Raw genomic sequence first — 15,942 nt, 5'->3', positions numbered from 1 at the left:
CCTTATTCAGTAAATATGCTGAGGTTTCCAATGCATAACCCCATAGGAATACTGGAAGATTTGCATAGCTCATAATGGACCGAACTATGTCTAACAAAGTTCGATTTCTCCTTTCAGATACCAATCTGGAGGAGTCTACTGGGAGACTATACCATTTACTTTGAGATAATCTAGAAACACTCCATCAAAGTATTCACCACCTCGATCTGATCGAAGAGTTATAATACTATGTTTGGTTGTTTCTCCACTTCATACTTATATTCTTTGAACTTTTCAAAGGCCTCAGACTTGTGTTTCATCAAACACATATCCGAATCCAGATCTATCATCTATAAAAGTAATGAAGTATGAAAATCCACCCATGGCTTGCGTAGACATTGGTTCACATATATCTGTGTGTACCATTCCTAGCAAATTTGCAGCCCTCTTTCCATGTCTACTAAATGGAGACTACAATGCCACTATAAAGTGAGATTTTCATCATCCCTTTTCTTTTATTAGTTTGTTCAATCTGAAATAAATTATGTCACATACATACAGACCATTATATAAAGCACCACGTCCATAAAGAATATTATCTCTAAGAATAGAACATTCATTATTCTCAATAATAAATGAAAATCCAGCCAAGTCTAACATGGGAATAATATTCCTCACAATTGAGGGAACAAAATAACAATTATTTCAAACAATAGTCTTGCCCGTAGGCCTATGTAAATGAAATGATTCTACATCTACAGCAGCAACTCTTGCTCCATTTCCCATCAGTAGAATCACCTCCTCTTCCTCAAGAGTCCTACTTCTCCTTGGTCCCTGCAACAATTGCAGATATGAGAACCACAGGCGGTATCTAATACCCAAGTAGAAATTTGATTTAATGACATATTCACTTCTATCATGAACATACCTGAATCAGAAGCGGTAGTCTCACTACCCTTCTTCTTCTTCAATTATGCAAGGTAAACCTTGCAGTTCATCTTCCAGTGCCCCACCTTGTTACAGTGAAAGCAAACAACTTTGCTCTTGGGGTCTTCAGCTTTTGGTGGAACCGGCTTTTCTTCACCTACTTTCTTCTTCTTGGAAGAGTTCCTCTTCCTTTTCTTAGGATTGGAACCTTCACCAATTAGAAGAACAAAACTCTTCTTAGGGGAAAAATTTGATTTCGCAGTCTTCAACATGTTGTGGAGTTCAGGCAGGCTGACATCCAACTTATTCATGTGAAAGTTCACAACAAACTGCGAGAACGAACTCGGAAGCGATTGCAAGACCAAGTCTTGGCTCAGCTCCCCATCCATGGCAAAACCAAGTTGTCCAAGACGTTCAATCAAATTGATCATCTTAAGTACATGGTCATTCACAGATGATCCCTCAGACATCCTACAACCGAACAACTCCTTCGATATCTCATATCGAGCTGTCCTCCCTGCCACATCATACAACTCTTGTAGATGCATGAGGATAGTGTGAGCATCCATATGCTCATGTTGCTTCTGTAGCTCAATGTTCATGGAAGCTAGCATGATGCATGAGCAACATTTGCATCATCTATCCACTTACGATACACCACATGTTCATCATTATGCGCATCGCTAGCAGGTTCAGTAGGCTTAGGTGAGTCAATCACGTATTCCAGCTTCTCAATCCTGAGAACAATTCTCAAGTTTCGAAGCCAGTCAGCATAATTAGGACCAGTCAATTTGTGAGCATCCAGTATACTCCTGAGTGATAGTGTAGAAGACATAATGTATATTGTAAATCTGTAAATGATAAACACATAACAACACTTAGCAAATATTCGATTTCATTTTAAAACACTATATGAATCAGGTCTTTATTCATAAGTGGCTCCCACTAGTTTTCCTAATTTATTCAACCCCCTACGTGAAAAATTAAGCATTCATAATGCTAGTGGGAATATGGATCCTACATTTCATTACACGACCCCGGCTGTAGCACGAACCGCCATGTAATGTTTAATAGGCAGACAACTCTTGTCAATTACATCTCATGTTATTCCCTAATCAAACTTTAGCCTCTTGAATAATTGAGTCTCGGCTGTAGCACGACAAACTCAATATTCTAAGTCAAGTCTAACCCAACATTCCGTACAGTTGAATCAGTCCCCAAAGGCCCACGGCTGTAGCACATACCGACCTTTAGATTCTTATTCAATGTACACATCTCTATGTAATAGACAAGTATTTCTTATTTCGAAATCAAATCCCTCGGCTGTAGCACGAACCGACAATGATTCAAAAATAAGAACTACTTTTCTATCATGTTGGAAGGCTATGACCGACACAAGCCCGTTGTGTCATTGGCCAATTACTACTTGATATTATTTAATTTTAGAGGGATTATATTACGTTACAATCATAATCATATTATAAAGATATTCTTCCTTTTAAATTAAATATTCCAAATCAATAATCAATAATCATATGATTCCCAGATCGGGTGGAGCATTGTCAAGAGGCGTCACTTAATAACCCTTTCTTACAGATAGAAATCTGTTGTTGACAGAATCATCCTTTCTCTCATATCGAAAATTCATATTCAATTACGTGTTTCACAAACACAAGAATCTCATGATTGTATTCATAATATTGTTATTAAGGTTATGAAACAATTTCACTATACTAGGTTGTCTAACAAACGCCTTATCTTCATTTAAGTTCACCTAAATCTATCATCGCATGATAAAATATGCATATATCACATATATCAACATGAATAAACATCAAGGTAGGCATGTTACATCATCTAGCACATTAGTCTAAGCATTATACATCTCTATGTATCACAAGAAGCATTTAAAATCAATTCAAACAATCAAAAACAGCTTTAAAACACTTCATGGAAATATAAACAGTTCAAAACTTTTATATACACTAAAATTGATCACTCCATTAGATCCGTCTCGGAAAAACAAATCCAACGGTATATTGCACGCCCAAAACGGAGTTACGAAACTCCCAGAAAATCAATTTTAAAATCAACAGACAGGCTGTAACGCATTACAGGAACGCGTTACAAACCATGTAACGCATTCCGGTGATGCGTTACACCCCTTTTAAGCCACTAAAGGGTGTAACGCATTCCGTGAATGCGCCACAGGTGTGTAACGCATTCCCGGAATGCGTTACACCCCTATATATATATATTTTTTGTTTTTCAGCAGCCGACAGCTTTCTTCCTCGGTTTACGCGCATGTCAGACCTGTACCTTGCTTTTCTCCGTGCATTCAACAGACATAACAGCAGAGCAGATATATGCAGATGTACAGATATATATATATATATATACATACTTACAATCAATTTATATATATATACATATTTAATTACGAATTTAATTGCAAGAACTTCAAAAATTCATAATAAAAAATCTATACATCATAAAATTATGAAAAAATACCCAGACGATCTACAACACTTGTAGAATCCAGATCAACATTCAAAATTATTCTGAGAAACGATTTCTCATCAGACAAAATTAAACCATGATATAACTTGTAAAAATCATAATTAATTCATACAAGCACATAAAATTCTGAAATTTTTACCACAGATCTATATGCATACAACCTACGCTCTGATACCATTGTTGGATTTTTAACGCAGCGGGGGCATGGAAAAACACTTTTACACATACAAAATCCAAATAAAAGCATATAAATCGTGAATCAAAATTCGAGGGATCGAATCTAACCTTTTAAAATAATTCGAAGACAACGATCAGAGATCCTTAGCAGTTGCTCCTCAAGTGTGAAGCACTCCACCGGTATCCATCAAGAAAACGATGTTAAGGAGGAGGAAGGAGGTGGAGAGAATTGAGTTTTCCAAACTTTTTGGGTTTTGTGTTTCGATGATAAAAATAGGGTCTATAATAGTATATTTATAGGCAAAATTTTCAGCTGAAATTTTCCCATAAATAATATTATTATTATCCCATTTATTATTCTCATTAATAATTAAAACACCTTTTAATTATTAATCCTTTTTCTAAACACTTTAGAAATAATTCTCTCTCTTGATTTAATTTCCAAAAATTAAATCCTTAATTAATAATATTAAGAACTTTTCTTAATAAATTTATAATCAATTAAATCTCATTTAATCAATTATTAAATTTTCCAATTAATTATTTATTTCACAAATAAATAATTATTAGCCGTTATTAATTAATTCCTCCACCATTAAATCATTCTCTTTTTATGGTGTGACCCTGTAGGTTCAATATTAAGCCGGTAGTAGAAATAAATAATAATAAAACTATTTTATCATTATTTATATAAATTCTCTAATTTATTAAATATGATTAATTAATTAATCACATTTATTCTACATCGTGAGTGATGCTTCTCAACATATCGTGACTATCCGGATAATATGAATTCACTGCTTAGAATACCAAGAACCTGTCAGTGAATAATTACCGTACAATAAACTCCTTCTACCCTACAATGTCCCGATTAAATACAAGGCATGGATCTCGTGTCAAGCCTATCTAATTCAATCACTTGCTTACCATTTACTATGCGTAGTTCTATGCAAATTAGAAACTCCTTTCTAATTTCATTCACTCTAGCCAGAGATTTCTGAACTAGCATAAGTGGATCAGCCTTGAACATTCGCTTCCTTCACTGGAAGGGGTAGATCCTTTATTGATCATACACTATCTTCGTGTACAAATTCCTATACCCAGAAGAGCCCTAATAATTGTCCCTGGAGACTAAGAACTAAACCAAAACATAGTTCAGTGTACACAAGATGACTATGATGACCTCAAGTCTAAGGATACTTCTACAACTATCACTATGTGAACAACTGCTGACACGTGAGTGAACTCCATCAGTTGTTCAGCTGTGCGAGTCATGTTCAGTGAACTTATTCTATAATAAGCACCTACATACTAGCTATAGTGTCACCACACAAATGTCTATGAGAATAGACATCCTTCATAATGAAGCAAGCATAGTATGTACCTATCTTTGCAGATTATTAATTACCAGTTAGTAATCCTATGACCAGGAACTATTTAAGTTTAGAGTTATCATCTTTTTAGGTCTCACTATTATGATCTCATTATAATCCATAAAAAGCTTTACTCTAAACTATGGTATATCTTATTTAAACACTTAAATAGATAAAGCCCGTATTAAAAACAAAACAAGTCTTTTATTAATATCAATGAAATCAAAACAGATTACATCGAAGTTATTCCTAAATCCTAATACATGATTGGACTTAGGACATATTCCTTTCAATTTCAATGGGAGAACCAGTAGCGAATCCGAAGGCTTTGATGGATTACTCTCAATTGAAGATCAATAACATTCAATCTAGCATTTTTAGACCATCCATAGCGGCTAATACTTTTGAAATCAAGGCTAGCATGATTCTGATGGTGCAGAATTCAGTCCAGTTTGGGGGTTCTCCAACGGAAGATCCCAACATGCACATTAGAGATTTCATCGAGATCTGCGACACTTTCAAATTCAACAATGTTTCTAAAGATGCTATTAAGCTGGGGCTTTTCCCATTCTCTCCGAGGGATAAAGCTAAGTGTTGGTTGCATTCTCTACCACTAGGCTCTATTACTACTGGGGAAGATCTTGCTCAGAAGTTTCTTACTAAATTCTTCCCTATGGCAAAGATAGCTGCAATCAGGAATGCTCTGACTCAATTTGTGTAGCAAAATCGGGAGAGTCTTTATGTGAAGTTTGGGAGCGTTATTAGGAGATGCTTAGAAAGTGTCATCATCATGGGATGCCTGACTGGATGATTATCAACTGCTTTTATAATGGTTTGGGAGCATAGTCAAGACCCATGCTCGATGCATCATTGGGTGGAGCCTTATGGGCTAAGAGCTACGATGAAGCTTATGAGTTGAATGAACAGATGGTTGCTAATGAATACCAGAACCCAACTCAGAGACTACCTCAAGGAAAGGTAACTGGAATTCTGGAGGTGGATGCAGCTATTGCTATAGCTGCTCAGCTTAAGGATTTAACGATGAAGGTGGATTCTTTGGCCAATTATGGAGTTAATCAGATCACAAGTATCTGTGAGCTTTATGCGGGCGTGCATGAGACAGAGCAGTGTGCTATATCTAGTGAATCAGCTCAGTTCGTAAGCAACTTTCAGAGGTCACAACAACCAGTTCCAGCCACTTATCATCCCAACAACCGCAAACATCCTAACTTCAGTTGGAGCAACAATCAGAATGCGGTGTAACAGCCTTATCAGCAGTATGCAGCAAAGCAATTCAACCTTTGTGGTTTTTAACAACCGCAATATGCACCAAGACAACAACTCCAACTTCAACAACTACCACTTGGAAGTACAAGTCAATCTAATGAAAAATCTGAATTGGAGGAGTTGAGGCTCATGTGCAAGAGCCAATGGGTTTCTATCAAGACTTTGGAGAATAAAATTGGGCAGATTGCCAATACTTTGTTGTATCGACATCCTGGTACACTCCCTAATGACATAGAAGTTCCAAGGAAGAGGGAAACAATAGAGCAGGTTAAGGCAATTACATTGAGGTTTGGGAAGGTTGCAAGCCCTGAAAAATCTCAAGTTCCAGAATATGAAGTTTTGGCTGAAGAAGATGTGCAAAAGGAAGCAGAAGTGGAATCAAGGAAGAAAACTGTGGAACCCACTCCTCTTGAGGGTAATACAGGGGAGAAACAGGTCTATGCTCCACCTCCTTTTCCTAAGAGGCTACAGAAGCAAAAGTTGGATAAGCAATTTGCTAAGTTTCAGGAGGTGTTCAAGGAACTTCATATCAACATACCTTTCCCTGAAGCTCTTGAATAGATTCCTAGCTATGCGAAGTTTATGAAAGGTATTCTCTCTCGGAAAGTGAAGTTCGATGACTTAGAGACCGTTGCTCTTACGGAGGAATGTAGTGTTGTGCTGCAACATAAATTGCCTCTAAAGCTTAAAGATCCTGGAAGCTTCAATATTCCTTGCACCATCGAAAACTTGTCGTTCAACATGTGTTTATGTGATTTGGGAGCTAGAATCAATATGATGCCTTTGTCTATCTTCAAGGAGTTGTGTTTACCTGATCCAAAGCCTACATATATTGTAACGTCTGGGAAATATTATGTAATTACTTTTATCAATAAATAATTATTATACGATTTTTATGTGAATTTTGGTAAATTATTTGATGATTGATATTAATATTTGGGTGTTTATTTTTGATAAAATTAGGATATTTTAATCTTTAATTATCCAGAATAAAACATAGATAGTTTTGGTATTTTTCTAGTAATATTTGGATTGTTATGTGATTTTATGAGAATTTATAGAAGTAATAATGATTATTTTTACATAATTATAAAATTACTTTTTAGAATCAGAAATCGTCCCACTTTAACCATTTTTGCATTTTTACAACCCAAAACTCTTTCGAAATCTCCTTCCTAACCTAATCTGATAATTCCGAACACTTTTCGTATTTTGACTTTTTCGATCCGGGGTACGGTTTGATCCGTAAGAGTCCCGGTGTGAAATTTTCGATACGCTAATCATTTTATGGATTGATAAAAATCCGTATTCTTAAAAGGCGAGATATTATTACCCTATTTTTGTACAAAGTGTTTTATAAGAGGCTCTATTTTGATATTTATCCAAATCTGGTATGAAATTGGATCTGATATGTAAATGTAATTATGGAAATTATCAAATAAATAAAATACTTGATGGTTCGGTCAGTTGTGCATTGCTTTGTTATCAATTGTTTGTGATTTGTTGGATACGAAGATTATTTGTATAATTAATTATTGAATTGTAGGAATTTATTTTGCTTTTAAAATGATTTTATTGAATATCTATTCTCAAAAATGCTAAAATTATTTCTAAAATTATTTTTGTTACTTTATAATTTTATTTATTATTTTCGGGAATTTATAAAATTTAGAAATCAATATTTTTTAGATTATTTATCTTTAAATGATTTTCTCCTTTCATTTAATTGTAAAATCAATTTTTAATTCCAGAATGTTTCCAAAAATCATGAAATTTTTATTCTACTAACCTTTAAATATTTTGAGAATTTTAAAATTAATTCAAAAAAAAAATTGGCTTTTATTTAACCGCACATCTATTCGTTAATGGGATAAATGTGGACATAAATTAACGAGTCAAATATGAATTAAAAATTTTGAAAATTTTATTTTAATAAATTTTAAATATTTGGGAGATTTTAAGAATTATTTAGGGTTATTTTTAAACTATTCTTATTCTTTTGATGAATTTTTGCACGAGAAATGTACCTTTAAATTCGTAAGTTAATGACAAAATCGGGATAACGACGAACAAAAAAAAAAAAACTTAATCCCCACTCCCCCTGTTCACTCACCGCCTTCTCCTCTCCCTCTCCTCTCTCGATCGATTGCTTTGATCTCTCTCTGTTAATTTCTTTCTTTCTCTTAATTTCTCTCCTCTCCCTCTCTTCCCTCTTCCTCTTCTCCTTCTTTTCTTTTTGTTTCCGTCTGTTCTATTTCTTCCCGGAGTTCCGCCATGCGTGGCTTTTTCCGGTGAGCTTCGTTTCCGGTGTGGTGACTTTGTTGGTTGATTCAGGATTATATATATACAGATATATGCGTACTTGTGTGTGTAGGGGCTGGTGTGGCCGAACTGTGCCGTGCCGCCTGTGTTTTTGTCCTGATCTTGCTTCTTTTCCGGCCACTCTCGCGCGTGAGGCGCGTTTGATGGTGCTCTGTGTCATGTGTTCTGTTTTTGGGTTATTCGCGCGTATGCGCGTGTGGCTTGTTTGATTTCAGAATTTTTGTTATGTGAATTTTTTTTCTGCAGGAAAGTAATTGAATAATATTCGTGAAATAACTAAAAGTCGTGCGGAAAAATTATTAATTATAAATTGGTAGAGTTCATATGGAAATCTGAATCTAACGGGTACCGATGAATTTTATCACCGTCGACGATGAGCCTCTGCGAGCCGACGGTGGACAATGATGATTAATTATGACTCCTAAATTATAAATAAATAAAATGAGTTTGTAAAATTAATTTCGAAACGAAGAAAAAAATATATATATATAAAGTAATACGAATACCAATAATTAATAATTGAATTCGTATCGGTGATTGGGATTGGTACATTGGTTGTGAATTAGATGATTGCATTGTGTTGTGATTGTTGATTGTGATTGACGTCGAATTGATTCGACGGGTAGGCCGATAAACAAAGGGAACGCTGCCGGATTTTTGGAAAATTAATTCCAAAAATACGGGAACGTAACCTATAATTATCGGAGACGTCGAACAAAAGTATATAATTATATTATATAGAACCTAATTGTATGTTGTGACACGATATTTTAAAAATAATCAATTACCTTACTATTTTCAAACCAACAAGTATACGTACTTTCCGAAAATAAATACCGAACCGAACTTCGAAGATGTGAACCATGTTTGCTATGTGTATTTTAATAATACATATAAGTACGAGTCGGGTTATGAAATCGCTTGGGTAGAAATTGTTAGTCACACACACTATAGAAGGGGGTTGAATACAGTGAATACTACAATCAAATCAAATATAAGAACTCAAGTAACAAAACACAGATTTTATTTAACACAATAAACTATGTTACAAAGAACTGTTCTCTCTCAGTGATGAATAAATTATCACGAGAGCTGCTAGGGTTACAATTAATAATAATCTCGATTATGATAACATATATAGTGTAAACCCTATGCCTGTGTTTATATACTACACAGTTACAAGATAATCTTCTAATTGATATCGAATACAATTCTACTTCCTAATATATATCAATCAGTTATCTTTTCTTCCAAGTATTCTATTCCTCATAGAATTCTTCTCCATGCATATCTCTTCTTATGTTTGTCTTGATCTTCTTTCTTTTCAATCAGTCGCCTTCCTTATCTGAACGTATCCTTAAGTCCTGATATTATCTCCTGATAAATATCTCCTGATAACTTAAGTTCTGAAAACTTAAGTTCTGATATCTTAAGTCCTGACTTCAGTATAAGTACTGATTTCCAGTTAAGTACTGATTTGTCCTGTTAAGTAAGATCTGAAAAAATAAACACAAATCATATTAGACATGACATCACAAATATATCTAACAATCTCCCCCAACTTGTAAATTAGCATAATATTCAAGTTTAACAGATATTTAATGATGTCAAAAACATTAAGTACAAATGCATGAGAATTTGACTTGATAACTACAACTTACAGTCCTTGTAGCTTTACCATCCTCAAGGTCTGATAACAGCTTCAGTCTGTATACACTTCAGAATTTAAGCAGTTGTAGATCTTTGACTTGGCTTCAATTTCTGATCTCTTTGATATCAGGAGTTGTTCTGAGATAGTTCTTCAACAAACATCTCTCAGCATATTCAAGTTCATTGACCATCCTTCTTTTAGCATTCTTCAATTCAACTGTATCTTCACCAGTTTGAAAGATAGCAGCCCTGAGATCATTTATTTTAGCTTTCCTTATATCCTGATCTAGTCTGATGATGTAGGCTTTGTCAGACTCAAGATTGAATTCAAATTCCTTAATACCAGAAAATGTAGTGATGATTTTAGCAGTATTAGGCTTCATTTCAACGATTTCTCCAATGTGAGATCTGTACTTGAGAAAGTATGGGCTGTCAGACTTTACAGAGTAAAGCTTCTTTTGTCTTTGAATATTCGATTTTAAATACCCTGTAGCACCATCTGTTGATTTGTTTTTAACTTGAAGCAGAAATAGAACATGTTCCAGTTCTTCAAAATACTTCAATGAAATTGCATTCTCCCTGATCTGGAATACCCTCCCATCTTTCATAAAGTATAACATGATATCTTCTTTCAAAACAGAGTGGTAAACCATTTGTACAGATTCAAGTTGATTCAATCTCTCAGGAGTTGCTCCTACACCTGGTTCACTTGAGGAAGTTGGATCATTGGTAGTATTTCTTATTCTCTTCTCTTTTGAACTACCCAATCCAGATTTGTCTCTTGCTTCCTTTCCTGTAACAACTCTTGCTTCAAAACCACTTGATATAGTCTTTAAAGGTTGAGTCTGTTGAGCTTTGGTGAATCCTGGTAGTAGCATCTTTGAAGGTTTAACATGAGCAATGTCAGAGGTTTCTTTTCCTTATCTTCTGATATCAAGCCAACTTGAGCTATGTCAGAGGTTGCTTGCTTCACTGTCATATCAGAACTTACTACATCATGACTCTGAACAACTTGAGCCATGTCAGAGGTTGGTTGAGAAATCTTCCTTTTCATCAGAGTAAGACTAACATCTTCATAAATATTTCTTCATCCATGACTGGCATATATACCTTTACAGGTTCATCAACTTTTTCTTTTCCCTTGGATCTTGGATCTACCTCCACTTGTGATTTGGCTTTGGTTGCCTCAGAATTTGTCCTTTTCTTAATCACAATACCCTTAGGTTTTGGAAGTTTCTTTTCAACAACAGAAGCTTTAGATTTGGAGTTGACTTTTTCTGCTTTAAGTCTAGCTTCTTCTTCCTTTAGACTTTCAAAGTCCATTCCAGGATTTTCTTTAAGAAATAATCTCCTTGAAATTTCTTCATCAAGTTCTAGATGTTCACTAGAACTTATCCTTTTACAAGTATCAGAACTTATTCTTCTCCCAGTAACAGAACTTGTTCTTTGTGTAGAAATTTCAGTTGTCTTTGATGAAGATCCTTTACCTTGACCATGACCTCTACCCATTCCAGAGTTTCCCTGGTCATCATTTCCATCATCCTTACCCTTCAGTGATTGAGTAGATTTGCATTTGGACTTAATTACTTTCTCCCCCTTTTTGGTATCAGCAGGTAAAAGAAGAGAGACAAACAATTCCACCGATGATTGGATCTCATTGAGTTGAGTTTGATGAGAAGCTTGATTCTTTAGAATTTCATCAATCTGAGCTTGTTGCTTATCCTGAGTTTTTTCAATATACCAAATTCTGTCCAAGGCTGGCTTGAAAAATCTGTTCTTTTCCAATTTTATATTTATATCTTGCTGAATCAAAGATTCTTGAATTTTATTCACCTTGTCATGAGTTATTGAGTGTTGACCTTGAAGGTGCCTAGTACTCATTACAGTAACTCTCAGCTGTGCCTTGAAATCATCATTTATCAGCATTTCATCAGCTTTGGCAAGGTGCTCAACAAGAATTTTTTCAGTAGGAACAAAACTAACTGAGTGCCATTCCTTAGACCGCTCATTTCCTCTAGGAGTTTCACTCCAAGGTACTGGTGCATCCTCTCTAACAAACTTCTTGATCAAATTAGCTTTATATGGAGCTTGTTGATGTGCATGTCCTGATGGACCAGCTGCATCAGCATCTACGTTTACAGCAGCTTCACCAGTAAGTTCAACATTATCAGCATCAGAACTTATAGAGCCTGCAACATTAACATCCTCTGATAAAATAATAGTATGTGAGACTATAGAGGCTTCAACATCATCCTCTAAGTTCTGATCTGCAACTAAGTTCTGATCAACAGCCAAATCTTGATGCCCACCTAAAATCTGATTTTCATCATCCAGATTCAGAAGTGGTCTAGTTGGAATATCTTCATTGAAATCAGCATCTAGAATTGGTGTTGTTGGTGGAGTGAGTTGAGTTGGTGGAGCTTCCAAGTACAGAACCTCAGGCACAATCAAGTTATGAATATCAATTTTAGCACTTGTACCTGGGTCTTCAGTATACTGGATCAATTATAGGAAACACAGGAGGTGTAGATACTTGCTCTGGAATATCCTCTTGCTCTTGAATAGGAGACTTTGGAGCTTGAGTAAAGTCTGATTCAGCTGTGGGAAGTAATTGAATTACTATAGGTTTAGTTGGGATCAGAGATTCCTGACCCCCTTCCTTTGCTACTGCTTCCAGAATTTCTTCAGAGTGGGATGATACACTTACAGCCCTCCTGGCTCTTTGCTTTTTAAGTCTCTTTGCAGAGTTAGAGACTTTGGGAGCTTCATCATCAGAATTTAGCTTTCTAAGCCTTTTGAGGGGCCTAGAACTCCCAGTTTCAGTATCTTTCTGAGAAGAGATCTTCTCAGCTTCTACAACAACAGGTTCTGATATTGGAACCTGTTCCTCATTGTCTGACTCATCTCTCAGTACAATTATCCTTCTCTTCTATTGAAACTGAGGTACTATCTTAGTCCTCTTGAATTTGAAAGATAAAGGCTTCACAGAATGTGCTGAAGGTTGAGGTTGAGATGACTGTGTTGGTTTGAAATATGTCATGATGGAGGGTTGAGTAGGTTGAGGTTGAGAATTTTGAGGTTGGTGAGAGATGGTAGGTTCTGATGGTTGTTGAGTTGGATGTGGTGTGTTGGTGGGTTGAACATCAGGGTAAACAAATGTGTATGTTTGTGGATCAGCATTTACCAAGATTTGTTTTACTGACTGAGGAATCTGTAAGGGCCTCTGCACTTGTTTCTTAATGTCAGCATTTAACAAATTATTTAAAGCCCTTTTTGCAAGCTTAAAGGGTGGAATTAAAGTACTGGCTAATTGGGGTTCATCAGCACAACAAAAAGTTTATATAAGCTAACAGAATTTAGCAAAGTATACTACATTCCTATCCTCTGTCATCCTATCCCCTATAAAACCTAGCACAACACTTGCAAAATCAAAATGTGTTTGATGAATAAGGGCATACCTGATTTGCTGACTCGTGATGGGAATAGCATCAAAGTTGGAGCATTTATTGGCGAATGCCTTAGTGATAAAATCAAAGAAAAAGCTCCATTCCTTTATGATATTTGCTCTTTTTAGTTGACCCAGCTTTTCCAAACTTTTCTCATAGCCCAGACTGGCCATAAGCTGCTGTAAGACAGGATCCTCCACTGTTGAGAATGTGCAACCTTCAGGTAAGTGGAGAGCTTTACGAACTGCTCCAGGATTAACCACATGCTCGACATCTCCTAATTTGAAAACAATGCTTGGAGTACCAGTAGCACCACCATCATCAAAAAGCCTAGTTCTCCAAAATGTCAGCACTTGTTGGCTTGAAATAGTTTGAGGTTGGGTCAAAGCATACCCAATCTCACTATGAGCTAATAAATCTTGCACAAAGTGTAGATCTAATGGAACTTCAGCCTTGGTCAGGATTGCATCATTATTATTTGGGACAAACTTGGCTCCATCAACAATCAAATCCTTGGGCGCCATCAGAAATAAGTGAGAAGTTAGAGTGCCTGTAAGGTGTTTGAGAAAATGTCTGTAAAGAAAACTGTCAGAAAATGTGAGAGAGAATAAGAAAAGAGAGAGAGTAGAATAAAAATGAAAATAAAAGATTTGAAATCTTTTATCTCTTTTACTTAGACACCCCACGTGACAACAGTTAATAAGAAGTGGAACAGACCTTTACACCTGTCAGACATGCAGCAGTTAAGGCAAAACTTAATGGGCACGGTAAATAAGTAATAATTACATTGCACGTTCAGTTTTAAAAAAAACTGTTCCCGCTAAACAAATGATTATTACTGCTTTAACTCACATAAACCAATATTCTGAGAAAATATGACCGTTCAAGTAATGACCAAAAATAAACCAAGTAAATAAATACTGCCATGTTAGCATCAGAACTTGATTATTATCAGGATTTAAAAGTCATCAGAATATGGCTCCTTAACTCGAAAAGCGAATGTTTATTCCTGTTTTTCTTCACACAAATACTGATATGGGTATATCAGAACTTAATCATCAGAACTTCCATCAGAACTTGTCCTCAGAATTTATGCAACTGACAGTTAAACTGTTCATCAAAAATAACATTTATCACCACAGTAATTTTCATCATTCATATGGAGTGTAAGTGTGTGCAATAAGCTAAATATCAGACAAAAAGTAAAGTCTGATTCACTTCAGTATATCTTAGAAATAAGGCATAACTAAGAACTTTGCTTAAAAACTGTCATTGGTCTGAAGCCTACTATAGAATGAGTTCATGCATGAGTCCACCTCAACTGTTTTGTGCTCATTTTATGCATCATTTGAAATTCCTTTTTACAGTGGCTTCTCAGTGTAAGTGAGTCACAACTGCTTATCAGAATTTATGCTATTATCAGAGTATTTCTCCAGTAATCAGAGAATGTGAAAAGTCACCAAGAAAATTTTATTTTGCTTTTCTAATGCATATTACTTAATACCAGCACTGTACTTGGGTCTTCCCTTCCACATATATTTTTTTCTAGATCTCAAAGGAGTACCTGATATTTATTTATTTTCTTTTCTTTTTCTTTTGATAAGTGAGGCTTATCAACACTTAGTACATGCATCAGATTTACTAACATCAGAACTTAACAAATAAGAAGAACTATTTTAGTTTTTGACTTAGTAATAAGATACACAAAGTAAACTTTAACCAAGCTCAGTATCAAAATTTGCTTGTGTTAAAAGATTTCCACATAAACAATTACTTCAAACATGGGATTATTAGTATATTAAAGACTACTAGGTCAGCATCTAGCACAATTATCCTCATTGGATTGAATAGTCACAGAAACATTCATATCACTATCAGAGTTTAGAAATTCACATCAGAAAACAATCAGCACTGAGAAAATTTCAATTTAAGCACAAAATACACAAAGATAGTAATATCTGTAAATACTGATCATAAAGTCTGATGTATCAGAACATAAACTAAGCAGATTTTGAGAAAGAACCTGAAACCATTCCAAGTTCAATTACCTATCTTGTAAAAGTAGCTTCACATAGTGGTTTTGTGAAGATATCTGCTAGTTGTTGATCTGTTGGAACAAAATGCAATTCCACTGTACCTTCATCCACATGTTCCCTTATGAAGTGGTACCTTATGCTGATGTGTTTTGTCATTGAGTGTTGAACTAGATTACCTGTCATAGCAATAGCACTTTGATTATCACAGTAAATAGGGATTTTAGA

At 35.2% G+C, this 15,942-nt stretch overlaps 1 non-coding gene across 1 annotated transcript; it reads right to left on the bottom strand.

The window, feature by feature from the left end:
* Window positions 1-5,664: 5,664 nt before the first annotated feature.
* LOC141715955 (small nucleolar RNA R71) lies at window positions 5,665-5,773 on the bottom strand. Its single transcript, XR_012572693.1, has one exon. It is a non-coding gene; the product is annotated as a small nucleolar RNA R71 (small nucleolar RNA).
* Window positions 5,774-15,942: the final 10,169 nt, after the last annotated feature.

The sequence above is a fragment of the Apium graveolens genome, chromosome 3 (assembly GCF_009905375.1).
Source record: "Apium graveolens cultivar Ventura chromosome 3, ASM990537v1, whole genome shotgun sequence".
In the NCBI taxonomy this organism is placed as follows: Eukaryota; Viridiplantae; Streptophyta; class Magnoliopsida; order Apiales; family Apiaceae; genus Apium; species Apium graveolens.
Note: the sequence above shows the minus strand (reverse complement) of the source record. Positions and strands in the feature narration are given on the sequence as shown.